Here is a 13132-nt window from a genome sequence, read left to right as displayed (position 1 = left end):
AGATTTAGTCTTTGAGCAAAGCCTTTATTCAATTTTGCACTGTCGCCGTGACAGGGTATCAGCATTACAGTGTTTGCGAACCTTTCTATGCTCAATGCTGAAATTGTAGCTTTGTAGCCGCTCTATCTAAAGAGCCAGTTGAGCTTCTGGATTCTTGAACTGGAGCAACCATGGGAGAGCTGAATGGTCAGTCCTTAGCAGAAAGTGCTGGCCATATAGGTACTTGTGGAAGTGTTTTATGGCTTCTACAAATGTCAGCAACTTTCTTCTGCTTACGCAGTAATTCCTTTAAGGTTAAGGTAACGTACGGCTGTAGTATCCGATGACCATGTCTTGACCGTTGACTTTCTGCGACAACACACCTCCGATTCCATATGCGCTAGCGTCCATATCCCAAACAAATTTCTCGCCAGGAACAGGGTATGCCAAAAGAGGGGCTGTACATAGAAGTTCTTTCAGTTTCTGGAACGATTCCTCTTGAGCGTCGCTCCACTGAAACTTTTGGCCTACCTGTGTCCATTTATGTAAGCAGACATCTGTGCTGCTAAATTGGGGACTCACCGTCTGTAATAAGTAAGCAGACGCGGCCAATCTCTTACTAGCCGGACTTTGTCGTCATCCGTTCATATACCCTCCGCCGTAACACGATGCCACAGATATTTTACTTCACGCTGGAAAAAATTTTACTTTTTCTTATTAGATCTGAGGCCGACTGCTGATAGTTGCTGGAGAACATCCTTCAAGTTCCTATGATGCTCGTCAAAGGGGAGTGGATGGCTGTCCTTTTTGGTGATGTTTGTTGAGCTTTCTATAATTTTGGGTTGCCCAAAAAGTAATTGCGGATTTTTCATATAGTCGGCGTTGACAAATTTTTTCACAGCTTGTGGCTCTGTAATTGCATTCTTTCTTCTGTCAGTTATCAGCTGTTACTTTTAGCTTGCTTTAGAAAAAAAGTGCAAAAAAGTATATTTGAATAAAGTTCACTCTAAGTTTTATTAAAAATGCATTTACTTTCTTTTAAAAAATTCCGCAATTACTTTTTGGGCAACCCAATATAACACCGCTTTCCTTCATTTCACTTACTAGCTTCTGGACTTCGCCAGGGGAACACTTCTTGGAGCCTATTTTATCTGTGCGGTATCTTTTCATCTACCGATGTTCTTTCTCAGTTTTCATTGGTTAAGGCAAAAGCGGACACGTGTTTATAAAGCAGTTGCTTAGCCTCATGCCCCGTTGGACTAGCTCGATTTAGTTTATAGGTGATTCATTTGATGAATTTTGAGTCACTCTTTTGCTGTCATGCGTAGGAGGTGGCGATGTAGATCTGGAACGTTTACGTCTGTCTCTACGTTTTCGGGCAAAGATTCCAGCCTTGTCACAATTGTAGCATTTTATCTTGGGCTTGCTTTCTTCTATTGCCCGTTTAATTGCTTTCTTGATAGAATCAATAAGAGTTTTTGAATCCACATAATCGGTATCCAACTTACGCACCTTGTGAGTCTGGGGATTTGTAATTATTCTCGCGGCTTCTTGCGCAAGCGCAAATGACACAGTTTCGCCAAACGAAGCCTTTTGCAACGCATGTTGCAAATTTAATTTCTGGGTCCTGAATACCCTTGACAAAAGTCTCTATCTTCATACAGTCCACCAACGGATGGCTTCCTTCCGGGTATGTTAATAGTACCAGTCGTTCGACCTCAGCTGCGAAAATTCTGCTCGCACTTGTCCTCTCAATTCCATTCTGTAGAAGTATTGCTTGAGTTCTCCACCGCATTGCGTTGAAGTGCAGCTACAATTACGCTACAGTTATTTAAAGGTGAAGCAGGAATACTTTGTATTACCTTGGCAGCACTTCCCTTTATTGCGAGAAGGAGTGCAAATGACAATGTCGTTGTCATTCCATGAATTTCGAGAGGCGACAGTCTCGAATTGGAATTTGAATGCGTCAAATGCTGTAGATCCATCATACTCTGGAGTTTTGATTTTAATGGTGCTATCGATAACGCGCAATGAACCACCCTTGATTAGAATTAGAGTTTTCTTCCATTTTACGAAATTGTTCTTCCGCCTTACGAGTACTTTCTACCATCTTTTTTTCTCTGATTTGAAGGAGTTGTTAATTTAAGTGACGAAATAAAGGGATCATACCAGAATATTACCTGACATTTTAACAAGTTAAAAAACAGACAGCTGGCCAAATCCGGACAAAATTTGGGTACTAATATTGGTTTTATATCCAAAGACATAATAAATTTTGATCCAACGCAGAAAATATATTGACTAAAATTTTACCAATTAAACATGGTAAAGTGGAACTCCTTCTAACTGCTAGTGTGGGACACACACACACACAGCCTCACAGCTTCTGCAAAAGTTGTTGCTGGTAACCTTCAGTCTGTCAGCATGTTTTCCGGTTAGACAGTGACCTGTCATGACGGACACAAAGACTGAGACGTCTGGTCTAGCCAATGACAGCAAAGCAGTAGAGCTCTTCAAGTCTAGATTAGAAATGCTACCTCTATGTGACCATCTATCATTCGTTGCCCTTCGGGTCTGGTCCTGAAAACCTGGCTTACATGTCGCTAGAGCCATACCCGCAGATTCCAGTGTCTCTGGAGTGGGTAAGGTAGTTCCTAGTCTCGCAAGTTCGTCCGTTTTAGCATTCCCTGGGATATCTCTGTGGCCCGGCACCCGGAACAGGTGAATTTTGAACTGTTCAGCCATCTCATTGAGAGATCTGCGACAGTCGAGGGCGTTTTTGTGTTCAGAAATACTTCCTCCAGGGATTTATTGGCTGCCTGGCTGTCTGAGAAGATATTTATGCCAATCGTCGTAATGACATTATATCTAAGCCATTCCACGACTTCCTTAATTGCAAGGATCTCTGCTTGATACACACTGCAGTGGTCGGGTAACCTCTTCGATATGACCAGTTCTAGATCTTTAGAGTACACCCCAAAGCCCACCTGATCGTTTAGTTTGGAATCATCCGTATAGAAGTCTATGTAACTTCTGTTACCAGGGATATCGTAGTTCCAATCGGTTCTATCAGGACTAGTGGTACAGTAAATTTTATCAAAAAGCGGCTCAGGTAGGATGTAATCCACACTGCCTGGGACATCGGGTATTGTACCAAGTATAACACAGTGTCCGTAGGCGCCACATGACCAATGAGAAAGCTCCCTTAACCTAACGGCAGTGGTCGCTGCAATTTGGTTAGCCACAATGACCAGAGACATAAGATGTAGCAATAAATTCATTGCATCAGATTGTGTCGTCGTCAGTGCGGCTGTGATGCACAAACAAGTCACCCTTTGGATCCATTTAAGTATTGAGCAGTAGGTGGATTTTTGAAGCGCCGTCCTCCAGACCACAACACCATATAGCATAATAGGTCTGACAACTGCAGACACGAGGTCTAAATCCCCAACTTTTGCCAATGGCTCTCTTGCAGGTGTATAGGTCATGAGTTGCCTTTCATGCCCTTTCCAAAAAGTTAAATTTGAAGTTTAATTTCCTGTCCAGCACAACTCACAGGTATTTTGAGCTTTCTATAAATGGAACATTCTCTTCGCCTAGACCACTTTCTCTGTTGCACAAGCTCTACGTACAACAGAGAAGTATATCTCTTAGAGTGCTGGGAAACTTTCCCCTAACCGCAATTGCCACGTCATTAGCATACGCGACCACTTTTGCGCCTTTTTCTTCCAGAGACAGTATATTGTTAATGACTATATTCCAAAGTAAAGGAGACAGTACACCTCCTTGGGGAGTTCCTTTGCTGACCCATATTTTTAAATCCACAGATCCCAAGTAAGTTATTAATGAACTTTTTTACGGTAGAGTTGATGCCTAGAAACTTCAACTCCTTCATGATTGACGTCGGTTTAAAATTATTGAAAGCACCTTCAATGTCAAGAAATGCTATGATTGTATATTCCTTGACAGCGAGAAAACCCTCTATGTTGCCGACTAGGTCGTGAAGTGCTGTTTCAGTGGATTTGCTTTTACTATATGCATGCTGCTACCGCGACAGGCTATCTCCAGGGATCTTTCCCCAAGATATGTTTCTAACAACCTCTCAAGAGTCTGAAGACTAATAGGTCGAACATCTTTCGCCTTCGTGTGGAAGGGTTTTCCTGCTTTCGAAATGAAAATGACCTTCGTGTCCCTCCATCCCACAGGTATATATGACATTTTGACACAAGCGGAGTATATCTTCATAAGCCAGGGAACCAGTCTATCAGACACAGCTTATAATTCAACCGGTGATACATCATCAAGGTCTGGCGACTTTAAGGTTTAGAAACTTCTTATCGCCCAAAGAATTTACGGCTCAGACACAATTTCCCTAATGCCTCCGACGAAAGCATATCAGTGACAACCTCTTGTGGCGCCACGTTGTCCGTTGGAGAATTTCCCGGGAAATGTGTGTCAACGAGGAGTAGTGTGTGTCAACGAGGAGTAGTGTGTGTCAACGAGGAGTAGTGTTTCCTCACTAGACATTGTCCATGCATTCTCTGACTTCTGGATATACCCCACCGTAATAGGTCTCGAAGATAGAATTTTCCTTAGCCTAGAGGCCTCAGATGTATCCTCCACGGTGCTGCAGAATTCTACCTAGGATTTGTTCTGAGCCTTTCTAAGCTCGCACTTATATTTTCTTAGCTCAGCCTTATAGATGTCCCAATCGTGAGATGCTCTTGTGGCATTTACTCTGTTGAAGAGTTTTCTGCAGTCCTTCCTTAGACCAACCAGCTCTGAGGTCCACCATGGCGGTCGCTGTTTGCCCCTTGTCTTGGCACTAGGGCATGCTGACACAAGCGAGTCATTCAGGACCTTCGTGATCCGCTTGACCACTATGTCTATATCCTCCGTAGTTTCCACTTCCTTTTCTAGTCTAGAAGGGATAGTGGTGCAGAATTTGTGCGGAAATTTATCTCAATCCGCGTGAGGTGAATGCTGAGCTGACTGTGATGGTCGATGGAGAAATGATTCCGACCATCAAGTGTCCCAAAAAAACTTGGCGTCACATTTGACAGCTCTTACTCATTCTCCTCACATGCCACAGCAGTTTGCGATAAAGTCAAAGTAGAAACAAGGTCCTCAAGTCACTTGCTGACAGCGCTTGGGGTGCAGACGAAGAAACCTTGTTGACCACGTACAAAGCAATTGGCCGGTCTGTGGTAAGTTATGCAGCGCCAGTGTGGTCTCGTCGACTTTGTGACACGCAGTGGAATAATATTCAGATCTGTCAGAATGCCGCCATCCGAACTGCGACGGGCTGTCTCCTCAGTTTTCATGTGGACCACCTCCATCAGGACCCAAAAATAAACTACCAGTGCGAAGACATAACTACATGCTGTCTAGGCAATACCTTTTGGGCTGTTATCGCAGAGACCATCGAAATTATTATCTTGTGGATAGATATACACCACCCAGAAGCCTAATGGTAGATCTACATGATCAAGAGCGTGAGGTTCAGCGCTACAAGAGAGAACATCTAGATCAAGCGGCATATCAAGCAGGTCTAGACAACATTCATGCAGACACGGTAGCAGATGCGGTAAATGGCTACCTGGTGAATATAGCATCTGAAGAAATCGACCTCCCCCGGCAAACCAGAGTAGTTCTGGCTCAATTACGTTCCGGCAGATGCAGCCGCCTCAACTCCTACAGAGTATGGATTGATGCCGACATGCAAGATGTATGTCCCGATTGTAATCAGTGACCGCACGATACTCGTCACCTGTTTAACTGGCCAGTCAGACTCACTGGACTCAGACCCAGATCACTGTGGACGCACCCCATATTAGTCGCAGAGTTCCTGGGTCTTGACGCTCAACAGAATCAAGCAGACGAAAGATAGAACACAAAAAACTGCTTCAACAACAACAACAAAGGAGATTTGGTATTATTAAGATTAATTTATAGGAAAAAGTATCAGTTACCGTATTTAGGTCCATGGAATGTAATTAGTACTAATGGAGAAAACACACTGATAGACGTAAATAGTAATATTAAGAAATATCACAACAACATGTTAATGAAATGAGCAAACACTGAATTGGAAATGTAAATAATGAAGTCCGTTGTGAAATGGAATTGTTAAAAATAATTTTTTCTAATATAAAAAAAAATTATTGCGTGAGGGTGTACAACTTATGTCAGATGAATTGTTTAATGTGAACTACCCTCATTATGGTCAGACGATAGATATTAGTACTAAAAATATCAGTTGCAAGAAACATGTTTAGCTATAAGAATTATTGTTTATTTTTAAGGATATGTTTAGAAAATAAAATAGGATAAGATATAGTTGCCTGTGATAGGTATAAATAGAGGACTTTTCGCCAATAAAGGTCACTCTTAAACAAAGCAGTCTTAAGTGCTTGAAAAAAAAACCCATTGCCGAGTCGCTGACGAATGCCTGCAATCAAAAACTCTTTTCTGCCAGTGGTGTTTTTAAGTGCCGGCAACAACAAATAGGCAGGCGTAGAACACCCACGCACAAATTCGTGCACCGATCCTTACTGCGGTATCGGATACACCCCATAGCTCAAGCAATCACCCCAATAATAAGCGAGGCCTGGGATACAAACGCTGTCCTCGCGATGGAAAGAGATGATGGTCACAATCCCAAAGAAGGATGACCTCACACAGTTTGAAAACTGGAGGGGGATTACATTCCTAAACGCAACAATGTAATGGACGGAGGATCAGAGGCAAACATCCGCGTACTTATCAACAATGCTAGAAGCGCCTTGAAGAATTGCAAATAAGAACAAACACTTTCTCAGTCGGTGTAGAAATCCGTAAGAGAAAATCGACTTGGTTGGGTAATATCCTACGCCAACCGCACGATGATATAGAGAGATATGTCCTAGACTGGAACTCGCAAGGACCGCGAAGGAGGGACGCCGAAAACACATGGATCTCCATTATCAGGGATGGACAAGATATTTTTGAATTTTTGTCATTGCTTCGATTATCCGTAATTACCTTCATTATCCGGGAGCACAAGCACCACTTTGCCATTTTATTTGAATAACAAATTGAAAATCAATCGATGATGGGAAGTGTCTCTGTTTTTGCGTATTAAAATTAAAAAAAGCCATCGAAAACACAGACGAACTAAAAGCTGGCTTGAAAAGTGAATGTCGATATTAATCCGCCCCATGCCACTGTGGACATACACCTAAGGAAAAACTGAGCAATAAGACAAATTTATAATGGAGATGAAACTATTTTTGAATTGTTTGCAATAAAGCAGTTTATTACGCCGTGATGAAGGAGTAACAGATGGGCAAAGGAGAGACTAACTGCATTATTATGTGGTAATGCTGGTGGTCCTGTCAAGTGCAAGGCGTTAGTTATTACAAAAAGTGCTTGGCCAAGATTTGTAATGATTCGGACTCAACTTGATTCGGAAAGCACTTATTGATGTGTGAGAAGTTTGTCCCTGCTCGGTTCCTGGACACATTCTCTCTACTTCAATATTAAATTCAACATTCCCGGTTTATTGGGTACTTTATGGGTGGTCACTTGGCCATTAAAGCAAATAAAAGATGCTCTACATTCAAAAGCATTTCATATGAACCCCTTAATGGCGAGATCTGTAAATAAGTTATGTTTGAGGGTGGGTTCTTTGTCCGCAAAATGAGTATCAATTTCCAGAAAAACATTTAATTTCCACCCCAAATAGCTTTTATATAATAGGACGGTATTTTGGGGTGGGCCGGCTCCCAAACACATGTCTCTATATAGTCGTGAGTGGTTCATTTGTCGGGTTTTGGGCGGCCCTTGTGGCACCCGACCCCAACAATAGAAACCATGTTTTGTTTTTGGTGACTGTGAAAAAAAAATTTCGAACGAATCACATTACCAATATCCGAGATCTGGTATTTTTGAAAATTAGGGAATTAGCGAATATGAGGTTCAATTTAGGGGGTGATTTAGGGTGGACCCCCAAACACTTGACTCCAAAATTTGATATGAAATTCGTTTTCTACTCTCAAATAGCTTTAATTTGAGTCCCATATTGCCATAATGGTAAAATTAACCTATTCGAAGTATTTTTGGGAGGAAAAGCGCCACCTAGACTTGAACGCAAATTTTAATGTCATTTACATAATCTACTCCCAAATACCTTTCATTTCAATCCCATATACCATTAAGGGGTAGGGTCCGCTACCATCCAACGTCTAAAAATTATATAACACCTATGTTTCCTTCCATCTACATAATCTATGAACATTTTAGATTTGTTTCTACGGAGCAAACAAACCGAGTCTCATAGTCATGATGGGTCATATGCCTATTTATGGCGTTTTGGGAGGGTGACCACCAACGCTTCGATATGATTTTGTATGCCAGATTCGTAATCTACTCCCGAATAATTTTCATTTGAGCCCAAAATTGATATGGACATTCAATTTTTCTGCTTTTAGAAGTTTTGGAGCAAGGCGACTTTCTTTGTATTTGTACCCAGTTTTTAATTCCATATTCGTATTCAACTCTTCAGTACCCTTCATTTGATATCCATATTGTCCTTATTGGTTCACTTTTGATTTTGGGTGGTGTTTTTCTGCGGCCCACAGTTACTTGGACCCAATATTTAATATGAAATTCGTACTCTACTCCTGAATACCTTTCATTTGAGTCCCATATTGTCCTGATCGGTACACTTTTATTTTTGGGTTGTACTTTTGGGGTAAGGGGGAGAGTCCGCCCCCGTTTCCTTCCAGACCAACCTTCACAATCTGTCAACATTTCAGGGTAATCGGTTCAGCCGATTTTTAGTCTATACGGGACAAACAAACAAAAAAACAAACTCAAATTCATTTTTATATATAAGACTAGCTGACCTGGGCCCGCTCCGCTGCGCCTTCTTTTAGTTTATATGGAACAAAAGTTTCCGTGGAATATTTATTTTCGACAATTAAAGAGCTTTTAGTGAAATACCATGCTACGAAAATAGCATATCGCTTGACTAACAGTTTAACAATAAATGTGTCTTTATCTGAATCCCATATGATCTTTATTGGTCTACGAATTTAAGTTTGGATGGATCCTTTCTTAAAATACTATATTTCAGCCCGATATTCTCATGATGGGTGATTTAGTGGTGTTTTCGGGGGAGAGGTGGTCCCCCAGATACTTGGCCCCGAAGAATGTCAGCATCGTGCTCTTCTCTCAAATACCATTTATTTAAACCCTATATTGGCATTGGCTTAAGAGGAGTTTACAGGATAAGGCGTCCCCCAAACACATGACCCCAAAATAGGTTATCAAATTCGCTTTCTAATCTCAAATACCTTTCATTTAAGCCACATATTGGCATGGGTTTTCCTTTGGGGGGTGTTTAGGGAAAGGGATGATGCCCTAATACATGGTCCTAAATTTGGATATCAAACTCGTATTCTACTCCCAAATACCTTTATTTGAGCCCCATATTTCGATGGTAAGTTTGTGGGGTATTTTGGGAAAGGTAGGGGTGTTTTGTGGTCCCCAAACACTAAGCCCGGAAAATATATCAGCAACGTGCTCTATTCTCATATATCTATACATCATTTATTTGAACCCCATATTGCCATCGGCCTCAAAATGGATATCAAATTCGTTTAATGTTGATATCAGATACGTGGTCTACTCCCATATACCTTTAATTTGAGCCCCATATTTCCATAGTCGGCAAACATGACCGGCTTGGGGGGTGTTTTGTGGGATGGGCGGCCACTCAGTGAGTTGACCTTGAAAAAATATATCGGATTCGTGTTCCACTTTATAAACCCTCTTATTTGAGCCTCATATTGCAATACTCAGAAAATACTTCCTATTTGGGTGGTGTTGTGGGGGTGGGGTGGCCCCATAGCCAATTTTCCAGAATATTGATATTGTAAAGCTTCTGTCAACAAACTGACTCTTTTTATTATATTTTTCAAACAAACAACATTAAAGGAACAAGCTAGTCTACTTAGTTTCATCAGTTCGGCCAACCTGACAATATGATTGCCCACAATCATGATATAAAAATTGTGTATATTATATAAGTGTGACCAATAACATAAATCTATAACCTAGGTGTCAACCATTTCCGAAGTCGCTTTGCTTCAATTATACCCTTACATATATGGGATCTGTGTCAGTTGACAATTGTCAACATCTCTCACAACGTAGCGATCATTATCTAATACTTTTTCAATAATGTAGGGACCACGATATTTTTCACAAAATTTCTTATTCTTCCCAACTGTATTGTCAATATTCATAATAACAACATAATCACCCTCATCGTAACGTTTTGCCGGTTCATGATGTTTGGAAAAGTATAATTCGTTGTAGTTCTGAGATCGCTGTATAGAATTCAATGCCTTAACCCTCATATCCCTCAAATTTAGTTTCTCCTCATTACTCATTTTCTTATCTAGATATTCCGACAGCTTATCTACCACCACCCCTCGTTGATTCGTTCCAAAGAGTAACTTCGCTGGGGTTTCCTTTGTAGAACTGTGAACACAGTTATTGATAGCATATTCCACCTGGGACAATTTCAATGACCAATCGGAATGATCTTTGGGTCACTCAATTTGCTCAACATGGAATTAATAATACGATTTACACGCTCAACCTGCCCATTTGCTTGTGGAGAGGCAACCGCCACCTTAACATGATTAATATTATTTTTCAAAATGAATTCAGAAAACTCCAATGACGTAAAACATGATCCTCTGTCCGAGATTAGGCGTCTTGGTCTACTGTAATAACTAAAATACTTTTCGAGAGAACAACAAACCTCCTTAGTGCTCGTCGAATTTACAGAATAAAGTCGAACAAATTTTGTAAAAGAATCAACTACCACTAAAATGTGTTTTCTTTTCGATTTTAATGATGGAAGTGGTCCGAAGTGATCCACGTGTATCGTATCGAATGGCTCCGCCACCTTTGGAATGCTGTACATGTTCTGTTGGTTTATTCTAGCTGGAGCAGCATAAATGATACATTTTATACAATTCTTAATGAAGCTATCTATCTCCGGCGCAACGCGTAAATAATTGCGAGTGTTTCCAGTTCGAAGCTATGATATCTCGATTCTGCATTGGTTGTAGCCTTTGAAAAAAATGCTACGGGGTGGAACTTTTTATCATCCTGACGCTGCATCAATATTGCTCCGAATCCATGAGAACTTGCATCACAATGTAACTCCGTATCGCTTTTAGGGTTATAGATAGCTAATACTGGGGCCCGAAGTAAATGAGACTTTAATTCACTAAAGGCCTTTACACATTCTTCAGAGAAAACGAATTTTTTCTCTTTACGAAGCAAATCTAACAATGGCCTTGCAATATTTGAGAATGACGGAACGAATTTCCTAAAGTAGGAAAACAACCCAAGACAAGTTTGTAATTCCCTATGATTCCTTGGCATTGGTATTTGTTTCACAGCTCGCAAGTGATTTTCTGTCGGCCGTATACCTTTTGGGCTGATTAAGTATCCTAAATACTCTAAACTCTGATAACCAAATTTACATTTAGTTAACTTGATACGTAATCCGTACTCAAAAGCACGTCCAAGTACAACCGCCAATGTCTGAACATGAGAATCGAAATCAGAGGATGCAATCAATATGTCATCCATATATATAACCACTCTATGGTCCTCTATTAAGTCGCGAAATATACCATTTATAAAGCGTTGAAAGTTTGCTGGAGCATTCTTTAAACCAAATGGCATCTTCAAATACTCGTACTGTCCAAATGGGGTTACAAATGAAGTGTATGGAATTGAATCATTATGCATTTCTATGTTGAAAAATCCATCCTTCAAATCCATGAGGCTAAACCATTTTTTGCCTGATATGCTCTCAATACAGTCCTCGATGAGGGGTAAAGGAAAGTTATCCCTAATAGTCTTTTTGTTTAACGCTCGATAATCGACACACATCCGCGTTTCCCCTGTCTTTTTCTTTACCAACACAATTGCTGACGTGTATGGAGAATTGCTGTAACGTATTATTTTCCTTTCTAACAAATCACTAACAATCTTCTGCGTTTCCTCACGATCACGAACCGACAATCTACGGGGAGAGCAGTGTATTGGAATATCATCAGATAATTTAATCTGCATCCTATAATCAGATGACTTTTTATCAATTCCCTTTGGAGTTATATAACGATTATGAATAAGATCTTCTAAAGTCTTCTTCTGGAATGAATTTAACAAAGGATTTAGATCAATATCGTCCGTACGTATCACTTGGGAATTCACAGGACTATCATAAGAATTGCTTATCGTAGATGGTGTAGACACCGAGGTTATATTATTATTGTCATTTATTTTTCTTGTGGATTCAAATACTTCTATATCATTCGTAGTTTCCTTGACTTGAAGTAATTTTACATTAAATGCATGCATAAAGTTCCGTCCAAGAATCATTGGAACATGAATGCTCTCGTTCGGAACAACAAGTAATTCTATTTGTTTAGACGATTTTTTAAATTTTATTAAACAAGAAATATTTCCATATATTTTCAAAGGGGAATTGCCAACTCGAACATACGAAGTTGGTATTAAATTCTTCGAACGTATCACACCAGTCGGTAATAAAGACATCTTAACCAAACTAATTGGGCTACCGGAATCGATCAAGCACGAAATATTCGCAGAATTAGTATATTTGGATCCACAAGAATATTTAAAGGCCACACTTACCATTTGTGTTGTGTCTACAATATCATTACTACAAAATATGGGAGCAGTAACATTCATCCTTTTAGGACAATCCTTGTAAAAATGTCCCATTTGGAAACAATGGAAACAAGATCCCGGTGGACGTCGAGGCTTATTGCAGGTGTTCTTCATATGTCCAAATTGAGAGCAATTGAAACATCGTATGTCTTTAGTATTGTCACGGCCTTCTTTATGAGTACTGACTGTTTTTGACCTGCGTTTCTCGTATCTATCTATTCCATGCATCAATTCTTGTAATGAGTTTGATCCGTATGGAATGGATATGTTGTTGGTTTTATCTTCCATTCCGTCTATTATAATGTCAACCAGTTCTTGCTCGTTGATTTCGCCTTCTGCTGCAATAGTTTGCATTGCTACTATATAGGCAATACACGGCTCTGTT

At 40.3% G+C, this 13132-nt stretch overlaps 1 protein-coding gene across 2 annotated transcripts in view; it reads right to left on the bottom strand.

Annotated features, from left to right (window-relative positions):
• The window catches only part of LOC106094909 (ubiquitin conjugation factor E4 A), a 29005-nt gene that overhangs the window by 3057 nt on the left and 12816 nt on the right, over positions 1–13132 (bottom strand). The gene's annotated exons all lie outside the window — the stretch shown is intronic.

This window comes from Stomoxys calcitrans, chromosome 3 (genome assembly GCF_963082655.1).
Source record: "Stomoxys calcitrans chromosome 3, idStoCalc2.1, whole genome shotgun sequence".
Lineage (NCBI taxonomy): Eukaryota > Metazoa > Arthropoda > Insecta > Diptera > Muscidae > Stomoxys > Stomoxys calcitrans.
The sequence above is the reverse complement of the archived record's forward strand: the minus strand, read 5'-3'. Positions and strand labels throughout refer to the sequence as shown.